Source organism: Mus caroli, chromosome 7 (genome assembly GCF_900094665.2).
Source record: "Mus caroli chromosome 7, CAROLI_EIJ_v1.1, whole genome shotgun sequence".
NCBI classification, from domain to species: domain Eukaryota; kingdom Metazoa; phylum Chordata; class Mammalia; order Rodentia; family Muridae; genus Mus; species Mus caroli.
This window is the reverse complement of record NC_034576.1, coordinates 115,238,268-115,248,910: the sequence shown is the minus strand read 5'-3', so window position 1 is coordinate 115,248,910 and position 10,643 is coordinate 115,238,268. Positions and strand designations below refer to the sequence as shown.

The following is a 10,643-nucleotide window of genomic DNA, read 5'->3' as shown; positions in this document are numbered from 1 at the left end:
TAATGGTTTATCATCAGCAGATGTTTGATACCTATACCTATTTTACATACCTAGGTTCCAATAATTGTGTGAAAATTTCTCTAGAGAAAAGAAGATCTGGAACAAAAAAAAAAGAACAAAATATATGCAGTCTGTTCTCTCTCAGCAATTACCATCCCTGCCAGGCACTGTAGTGAAGGTGTTGGAAGGCGGTTTCATCTGGCCTGTTGGGGCAAGTGTGTTCTCTCTGAGAGCAGGCAGGAGACGGCTTAATTGGTGGTCATTAGAATAGATGCGACTGATTACGAATCACTTGAAAGCATTTCAGCTGCTTTTGCACTTTGTAATCTTCTTCCCTTATCCTTCCTTGGCAACTTTTCTGCTTACTCTTCATTGAAGTTTCCCAGATAGACACTTTATGTATATATATATATATATGAATTTATAGCCTGTTATTCGGCCGGGGGCTCTTCATTCTTCCCTTCACTGAGACCAGAGTGGCAACTCCAAGAATACCTACTGTGTGCTTTGAGAATACCTACTGTGTGCTCGTGGACACTGTAGTGACTGGAACCCTACCCCAGCCGTGACACAGAGGTCACTGTCCTGGCTCTGTTTTGTTTCCTACTATATCCCCAAAGACTATGCACTTTAGTTACTTGTCCTGTTGCTATGACAACTCGCTGACAAAGGCAACTTAAGGGAGGAAGGGTTTATCAACTGTCATGACAGGAGTAGGCATGGCAGCAGGAGCAGGAGGCAGCCTTTCACACTGCATCCACAGTCCACATTGAGGCGATGGACACTGGTGCTTGCCTTGCCTTCTACTTTTTATCTTGTCCAGGACCCCACCCATAGGATGGTACTACCCACAGAGAGGATAGACCTTTGCTCTCTCCAGCAGCTGAGCAAGATGCCCAAAGGGAAGAAGGTGGCCCCGGCCCCCGCTGTCATCAAGAAGCAGGAGGCCAAGAAGGTGGTCAACCCTCTGTTCGAGAAGAGGCCCAAGAACTTCGGCATTGGACAGGACATCCAGCCCAAAAGAGATCTAGTGCGCTTCGTCAAATGGCCCCACTACATCAGGCTGCAGCGGCACAGAGCCATCCTCTATGAGCAGCTCAAAGTCCCTCCTGCCATTAACCAATTTACCCAGGTGCTGGACAGGCAGACAGCTACTCAACTGCTTAAGCTTGCCCACAAGTACAGGCTGGAGACAAAGCAAGAGAAGAAGCAAAGGCTACTGGCCCGTGCTGAGAAGAAAGCTGCTGGTAAAGGCGACGTCCCAACCAAGAGACCACCTGTCCTCTGAGCAGGAGTCAATACAGTCACCACCTTGGTGGAGAACAAGAAGGCTCACCTGGTGGTGATTGCCCATGACGTAGACCCCATTGAGCTGGTGGTTTTCCTGCCTGCCCTGTGTCGAGAGATGGGGGTGCCCTACTGCATCGTCAAGGAAAAGGCCAGGCTGGGGCACCTGGTCCACAGGAAGACATGCACCACTATTGCCTTCACACAGGTTAACTCGGAAGACAAGGGTGCTCTGGCTAAGCTGGTGGAAGCTATTAGGACCAATTATAATGACAGACATGACGAGATCCGTCGCCACTGGGGAGTCAATGTCCTGGGTCCTAAGTCTGTGGCTCGTATTGCCAAGCTGAAAAAGGCAAAGGCTAAAGGACTCGCCACTAAATTGGGTTAAATGTACACTAAGTTTTCTGTACATAAATATAACTATAAAGTTAAAAAAAGAGGATAGACCTTTGAACCTTAATTAATATAATCTAGAACCCCCAAACCAGATGTGCCCAGAGATTTGCCTTCTAGGTTATTTTAGGTCCTGTAAGCCATCAAATACCAACAATCGCAGTAGGACAAACAATAATGTACCTAACGGTAGAATAGCTGTCTAGTAAACCACCTGACCCACCCCTGTTATCTCACTACACTGAAAGCACTGTCAGTCAGATCGCAGCCCCTCCAGCTGCTGCTCTCTCCTCAAACTCAAGCCACACCCCCTGTAACTTCTCTCTCTTCACATAGTTGCCATGTAGCATCTGATACAATCTTGCTGTAATCTTCCTCCCCTCCCCCCTGGACCTACAGTCCCCAGCCCCTCACTGCCTCATCAAAGGTGATCTTGGTTATAGCTAGTCCTTATCAGTGCCTACCCGACTTCTGACACACAGGCTAGGTCATAGCATGGAACCCTCCCTCCCTGGCCCTGGAAACCTATAGAAGGCAGAAAACCTACCTTCGTCCTTCAGTCTCTTAGTTCCTGAGGGCTGTAACTGAGTACCACAAATAAGATAGCTTCAAACAACTGGAAAGCTATTGTCAAGTTCAAGGGGTGGATGGTGGCATTCTGACAACTCTGCCCCGCCAACTGGGGTTGGCTGGTTGTCTTCAATGTCTCTGGAAGACACAGCGCTCTGGTTCTGGGTATTTTCATACCTTCTTCCCTCGGCATCTGTTTCTGATCCAAACTCCCCTTCTATAAGGACACTGGATCACTCAGGGTCATCTTCCCTAGTGACCTTACTTTTATGTAATGGCCTTTATAAAGACCCTTTTTCCAAGAGGGTTGTGGACATGCTTGCTTCTCTCCAAAGCTGTATTTACAAACTGCCAAGTGTGATGAGACCAGGACATCACGATCCCTTTTAATCTAGCTTAGCTATAATAGTTAAATCCCTCTTCCTTCTTATAGGCGTTTGCCCTGTAGAATCTCTCAGAACGTGAATTTGGCTGATTGCGTATTGAAAAATCACACCCCACAAGTTCCTCTGTTGCCAGACTCCTCTTCCTCGGTAGAACCACACCCCTCTTTGGATATAAATGCACCATATGAGAGGAACATTTGTTGAACAGAATCCAATACTCCCCCAAGTTATCAGGCCAGGAGATACAGGGATACCAGAGAGCCCTGGGTCTCAGTGGCACATGCTGACACTGTAGCTCAATGCCTTCTTGACATTGGCTGTTCTCCTTGGTGACCATGCGACCACACAAAGAACACCTAGCTCATTCCCACCCCCTCCACCGCAGACCGAAGTCCTTGTGAAAAGAATTTATCCTTATCAACTGTTTGATGACTTAGAAACACAGTGTGTTCAGGAAAGGCAGAATAAATGTTCTTTTTATTATTGATGTTGAGAAAAACAACTTGGTATCCTAGCAACCCCTAGAGGTAATTAAGAAGCTAATTTCTTTTCTTTCTTTGGGTCATTTAGAAGCTTTATGTTTTTATGTTTCAGGATGAATCCATTAACAGTTGTCATGATCATTAAAAGTCAATTTTTCTCACTTTGAACCATCAGGAGCTCCTTAGGGCTGACCTCAAGTTCTGTAGACATCAACACAGTTTTATTTTATAATTATTTATTCTGTGATCAGAGAAAGGAGAGCTCGGGTGCTGAGGTGAGTGTGTTATGGTCAGAGGAACACTTACAGCAGTTGATTCTCACCTAGGAATCAAACTCACATCCCCTCATTGGCAGCAAGCATCCACCAAGCATCCACCTTGCAAAACACAAAGTCACCAGGTTTCCTAGCTTTCTAGCACCTGGGGTGCAGGAGCCCACCTCAGCCCCTTTGCGCCTTAGGTTGTGACATGGTTTAAATATGCTTGGCCCAGGGAGTGGCACTATTTGGAAGTGTGGCCTTGTTGGGTAGGTGTGGCGCTGTGGGTGTGGGCTTTAAGACCCTCATCCTAGCTTCCTGGAAGTCAGTATTCTTCTAGCAGCCTTCAGATAAAGATGTAGAACTTTCAGCTCCTTCTGCACCATGCCTGCCTGGACGCTGCCATGTTCCCACCTTGATGATAATGGATTGAAGAACCTCTGAACCTGTAAGCCAGCCCCAATTAAATGTTGTTCTTGTGAGAGTTGCCTTGGTCATATTGTCTGTTCACAGCAGTAAAGCCCTGAGTAAGACAGGTTCTGAGTAGGTCAGATTCAGGGCCCCTTTCCCTTGTTGTGGAAAAAGACACGTAGGGGCCACAGTGTAGGTGTGAGGGGTGCTGGGCACTAGTGTACAAGCTTTGATTCCAGGCTTTCTCAGAGAACAAGAAATGTATCATGTGTAGAGTTTAGGAAATCAGGAGTGGATTTATGCCACGCCCACCAGCTTGTGTTCTTGCTCATTGCCATAGAAGAAACGTTCTCAGTGCAGACTGCCTGTGTGATGTGAGAAGCCAAACAACAGAAGGAGTATGACTCTAGCAGTCTGTAGACACCGTCTCCCACAGAGGTGGTCTCTCAGCTTTCTCTGTGACACACAGCTTCAATGAGCCTTGTGAATTTGCACTCGTTACACGTGCAAAGGTTCTGAGAGGCTCTTCAAAGTGGAGTTGTTGTTTTGAAAGTGTGGAGGTGATGGGTTGGATCTATTTTAAAACTCCAGTACCAGGCCAGGCATGGTGATGCATTCCTTAATTCCAGCACTTGGGAGACAGAGGCAGGGGGCTATGTAAGTAGGAAGCAAACATCACAATCAGCCTGGTCTACACAGTAAGTTCCAGGACAGCCAGAGCTACACAGTGAGACACCGTCTCAATAAGTACACTAGTGGATAAATAAATAAATCCCCAAACCAGAATTTTTTTTAAAAAAAATTAAATTACATTTACATGTGTGTGTGTGTGTGTGTGTGTATGTGTGTGTGTGTGTTCCTGCATGTATTACAGCATGGTTACAAAGTCAAGAGGACAACTTCAGGTGTCAGCCTTCATTTTCCAGCTTTTTGAGGCAGAGTCTTTTGTGCACAGCCTGTCTCCTCTAAGCTAGCTTACCTGGGAGCTTCCAGAAATTCTCCTAGGTAGGGGGTTGGTCTGGTACTGCTATATATTCAAATGCTAAATACTGGTCCCCAAGATCTGGTTGCCCCCATGAGGCTCATGTACACCAAATGATGATATGTAAAGGTTGCCTCCAAGTTATCCCTGATTGGTTAGTAAAGATGCCTATAGCCTAGGCTGGGCAGAAGAGATGGGGCAGGATGAAGGTTCCTGGGCTTGGGGTCTCAGGCAGGGACCATGAGGAGAGAGGGAAGAAGTTGCCGTGGAGGAGGTGGCTGGTGAGAACATGGCTATGAGGGCTGGCCTGCTGGAGTAGGAGCAGCCCAGGCAGAACCAGGCAAGTAAGAGAAGTAGACAAAATAGCTTAGAGGGCTGATGTCTGCCCAGCTCTAGTGCTTTAAGGCTTATGATAATATAGAGGTTTTGTGTGTTTTATTTGAGAACTATAAGGTCTATGTGGGGGCTGGGGGAGGGAACGGAATAAAATTTACTACAGCGTTTTTGGCACCAGTGTAAAATATTGTCAATTAAACTTAACCCCTGTCTACTTCAAATGAATGTGTTTCAAACTATGATATTTACTTATTAGGCTCTGCACAATTACGGGGGGATCACCCCTAATCTAAATCTCCAAAGCCACTCTGGCTACTACCCCAAATGTGCCCCCCAAATACTCGCTGTTTGAAATCCTCTGGGTTATTTCTCCTCCAGCAGTCTGGCATCCTGGGGAGGCATCTCACTCAGCACATGTTCCTGGTCCATCATGAGTCTTCTCCCCCAGGCGCCTTCTCTCCCTCTCTCCTTTCTCCTTCTCCTCATGGTCCCTATATGTGACCCTAGCATGGTAACTCAAACTCCACCTCTCTCTATCCTCCCCAGTAATTGGCTGTTGCCAGTTTTATTTAACCAATAGTTTTAAATTGGGGAGCAAGGTTTACACAACAAAGGCTGGTATATTGAGGATCTATTCTTCTTGGAGCAACCAGATCTTGGGGTGCAGAATTTAGCATTTGAATATAAGAAACACTAGACCATCCCCCTACACTCCTATCTTACAGCTCCCTGTAAGAGCACTGGGATTACAGGTGTGTACTACCTCATCCAGCGGATGTGGGTCCTGGGGATTTGACCTCAGGTCCTCATACTTGCATGCACATGTGTCCATGAAGCTGCCTTCTCAGCCTCGGTATCTTATTTTTGACTTGAATGTCTCAGTAAAACATGAAGTTATCATTTTGTTCAAGGTAGTGTGTACCTTCATGTAGCCCCCCAAAAATATACTGGTAGAGGCTATTACCAGCTAAGGACAGCTTTCTAGAATTACAGTTGAGAATGATACCGTTATGAAAAAAAAAAAAAAAAAAAAAAGAAACCAGAGACCAGAGAGCAGGTCGTTAGCCCATCTTCTCTTGCTTAAGGGCAAACACAGGCTTGATAAGTTTCTAAATTGGTCAAACAGAAGAAATGTAAGTATGGTTCTTGGTAAGTTTGGAGAAACAGAAGAGCTAAATTAAAGGCACTGCTTTCAAACTGGCCAAAGAACATTCTATCCATCCCATGAAAGGGGAAACAGAAAACGCCCTGTTTAGTGTGGTGGTAGAGAAGGGCACAGTGAGAACCTCTGAAATGCCACTTGTCAGAAAAAAACAAGACATCTCCCAAATTTCTGCAGATTCCAACAACCCAAAGAGACCTGTAATCCCAGAACCTGGGCAGGGGGATCACAAGTTTGAAGTCAGTCTGGGACTATGTAATGAGACTCTGTATCAAAAGAAAGGGACAGAGAAAGGAAGGGAGGGAGGGAGGGAGGGAGGGAGGAACTAACTGAATGAGAAGATCCAGCATACCTGTGCTCTCTGCTGCTTGCACTTACACTATTCCCATCCCCCTCCCCCAGCTCCACAGAAGCCTTGAAAATCAGTAGCCCCAGAATCACAAGGAACCCTCCTTCCCACCTCCTGTCTCCCCCGTCCCCCGCAACCCTGCAACCCATCACAGTGCAAACCAGCAGCCCTGCAATCACAGAGCAAACAGGCAGCCCTGAATCACAGAGCAAACAGGCAGCCCTGCAATCACCATGCCAAGGTGCAGCTCTGTAAGCAATTACAATGTAAACCAACACCTCAGGAGGGACTGAAGGGACCAGACAGGTTTCTCTGAGTGTCACCATCCTTTGACCTGTCTAGTTAGTTTTTATTTCACCCGCCCCTTTCCCCTGCAGGTGTTGGTCAAGAATAGGTACAGGTAATTGAAGCAGAGATTATAATAGAAAATCAAGAATCTCTCTCTCTCTCTCTCTCTCTCTCTCTCTCTCTCTCTCTCTCTCTCTCACACACACACACACACACACACACAAAGTTAAAAGGAAAAGCTAGTGAATAAAATGCCCACAGAGGCTTTGGGGGGGCTCTGGCACTTTTCTAGGAATCTAGACAGCCTCATCCTGAATATGGAGTGCGTGTGGCCAGGGAAGACCTAAGAGCACTAAGTAAGCACTAAGCTCTGAATGACCTGACCGCCAGGCTCTGAGCCAGGGGAAAGTTAAGCTCACCAAACCAAACCTGACTCACACAGAGCCCCTGGGAACGGGTGAGAGATGAATTAGCATTTAAGGAACTCTGTCCAATCATTAACAGCCACCAGGCTACCTATGCAGACCTTTGTGGCCACAAGATGCTTTGCAGGATCAATTCAAGAAAGTTACTAATCGAAGAAGCAGAAGTTGCAAACTGAAGGAAACTATCAAAGGCAGCAACAAAGACTCTGATTTTTCAGAGTTGGGAATGTTATATTGTTTATAATGTCCAGCTTTCAACAACAACAACAAATCATGAAGCATGCAAAGAGACAAAGGAAACATGGTCTGCAAGCAGGAAGGAAAGTACATAATAGAAACTTCCCACAAGGTAGTTCTGACTTATACATTATTTTTAAAAAGTAAAAATCATATTATTATTACTGATGTTGTTGCTGTTGTTTGTTATTATTATATTATTATTAATATGATAATAATACTATCATAATTATTATTAGTGATAGGATCTATGTACCCCAGGTGTCTTAGTTCGGGTTACTACTGCTATGATGAAACACCATAGCTAAAGGTAGTTTGGGGAGGAAAGGGCTTATTTCACTCCTAGTTCATCACCAAAAGCAGTGAGAGCAAGAACTCATGCAAGGCAGGAACCTGGAGGCAGGAGCTGATATAAATGCCATGGAAGGCGCTGCTTACTGGCTTGTTCCCCATAGCTTGCTCAGCCTGATTTCTTATAGAACCCAGGACCACCAGCCCAGGGCTGGTACCTCCATTGTCTGGCCTCCCAGATCAATCACTAATTGAGAAAGACTTTTTAGGCTTCCCTGGAGCCCAATTGTATGGAGGGATTTTCTTAACTGATGTTAATGTTTATGTCAAGTTGACATAAAACTAGTGAGCACACCATGTTAGCCTGGAACTCTTGACCCTCATGTTTCTACCTTGAAGTTCCTGGAATGATAGGCGTGTGCTACTTTGCCTGCCTTAAAGTCAGTGATTTTAGAAAGTCCTTACCCAGAAATAGTGACCTTGTTATATAGTCCCCCAATTATTTGAGAGACTGAGGTGGGAAATTCATCTGAACTTAGATATTCAAAATCAAATAGTGAAGGGGCAACCTAGTGAAATCCACTCTCCATATAAACAATTAGATAAATAAACACATGGAAATGGTATCACAACAAATTTTTAAAAAACGCTCATTATAGATTCAAAGACAAAAATATACTAAATATGAAATAATACAAAAATATATTGCATATAAATAGTAACTAAACAATAACAGGGATAGCCTTGTTAATACCAAACAATATGGATCTTAAGTCACCATCTGCTACAAAAAAAAGGATGTCAAATATTAATAAGATCAATTCACCATAGAGTCATATCAATTATAAACATATATTTACTAAGTATCAGAACCCCACAGAATGAAGCAAATGTCAGCAAAATAAGTGAGGAAAAAACCCACAATAGCTCTACAGTTACAGCAGGAATCTTTGACAGACTTCTTTCAGATAGAACAACTAGAGAAGGACGTGGGCCCTTGAACCAATGCCTTAGGCCAATGATTCCCAGGAGAAACAAACATGATGTCATTCCCACCAAGAGTCCACTATACATCTTCTCAACTGCACATGGAAAATTCTCCAAGATACATAATACATTTAAGGAGATTAAAATCATTAAAAAATAATAATAATAACCTGTTGGTGGTTGCTGATATGACTTAGTGGTTAAAAGCATGTACTGCTCTTCTAGAGGATATGAGTTCAATTCCCAGCACCTACATCAGGCAGCTTGCAACTGCCTGTAACTCAGCTCCAGGGGCATCTGACACTCTTGGCCTATAGGAACACCTGTATATACACATAAATAATTTTTTTTAAAACTGCCTTTTTTTAATTACAATAGAACAGGCAAAAATAACAGAAAGAAAACTAGAAAATTCACAAATAATGTGGCGATTAAACAGCAAACTCTGAATGAATGCATCAAAGAAGGAATCACAGGTGAAGTTAAGAATCCTTGTAGCAGATGAAAACAAAACACTGTTCCCAGCATAGCCCTGGGCTGTATGAGTGGGGAAATCAAGCTGAGCACAAACAAGTACGTAAATAAGCATGTGTGCATTCATTCTGCCTCTACTCTCGACTGTGGATATGGTGTGACCAGCTGTTTGGAGTTCCTACCTTGACTTCCCCATAATGGCGGGATGTCATCTGTTATTATAAGTTGAAATAAATCCTTTCTCTCCTATGCTGTTTCTCATCAGGGTATTTCATCACAACAGAAATGAAACAAGTACTGAGTATCAAAGCAACTAGGATGCAGCTAAAGCTGTACTAAGAGCAACATTCATAGCAGTAAATACATGTGTTGACACAAAAAGGTCTTAGATTGGTCTCTTAACTACCTTAAGTGTCTAGAAAAGGAGGAGTGAGCTAAGCTCAGAGCAGAGGACAACAAAGATGAAAGCAAGAATGAGCAACATGAAGACTAGGAAAGTGAGGATGGGGTGGGGAAGCAGCTGGAGAGATACTCAGGGGTTGGAGCTCTTTCAGAAGACCTGAGTTCAGTTCCCAGAACCCACAGCAGGCAGATCACCATGGCCTACGACTCCTGCTCCAAGGGATCCAAACACTCTGTTCTGGCCTCCATGAGTGCCTGTGCACACATGCCTATAAACATACAGAGATGCATACTTAAAAACAAATACTTTTTTAAAGGACAGTGGTAATGGGAGTGGGATACGAAGAAAGGATCAATCCTACACAAAGAATTACAGGCAGTTAAGGAATGCTGCGAGCAGGAGAAAATCCTTCTGGGGAAGAGCACACTAACTGGTTATCCAACACCAAATGGTCAGCCCTGAAAACATACATCCCACATTATACACTGAGTAGGTTATACTTACATATTTAGGAATATATATGCAAAATACATATAAATAAGTTATATAGAGATAGGTAGATAGATAGATAGATGTCAAGAAAATAGTCAAGAAATTGAAATAAAAATAGTCCAAATCAGAAAGAAACAATACCTCTTCTTGCAAATGGCACATTTTTACATAGACTATCATGAAGATCACATTCATGTGCAGACACACAAGCATGGCTGACCAATAAGTTTAGCAAAGTTTCAGTGAATAAAAGCCAACATACATTCTCTTCACTGACAATAAACATCCTAGAAAGGAAAGTGAGAAAACAGTTCCATTTGCTATAACATCCGGAATAAAAAAAATTTAAATAAAATACTTAGGAATGATTTTAGCAGAGGTAAAACTTTGGATACAGAAAACTATACAATTGCTGCAATAAACTAAAG

The 10,643-nt window shown here is 43.8% G+C and overlaps 1 pseudogene; it reads left to right on the top strand.

Annotated features, from left to right (window-relative positions):
• Nucleotides 1-892: 892 nt before the first annotated feature.
• On the top strand, nt 893-1,678 carry LOC110298831 (annotated as a pseudogene).
• Nucleotides 1,679-10,643: the final 8,965 nt, after the last annotated feature.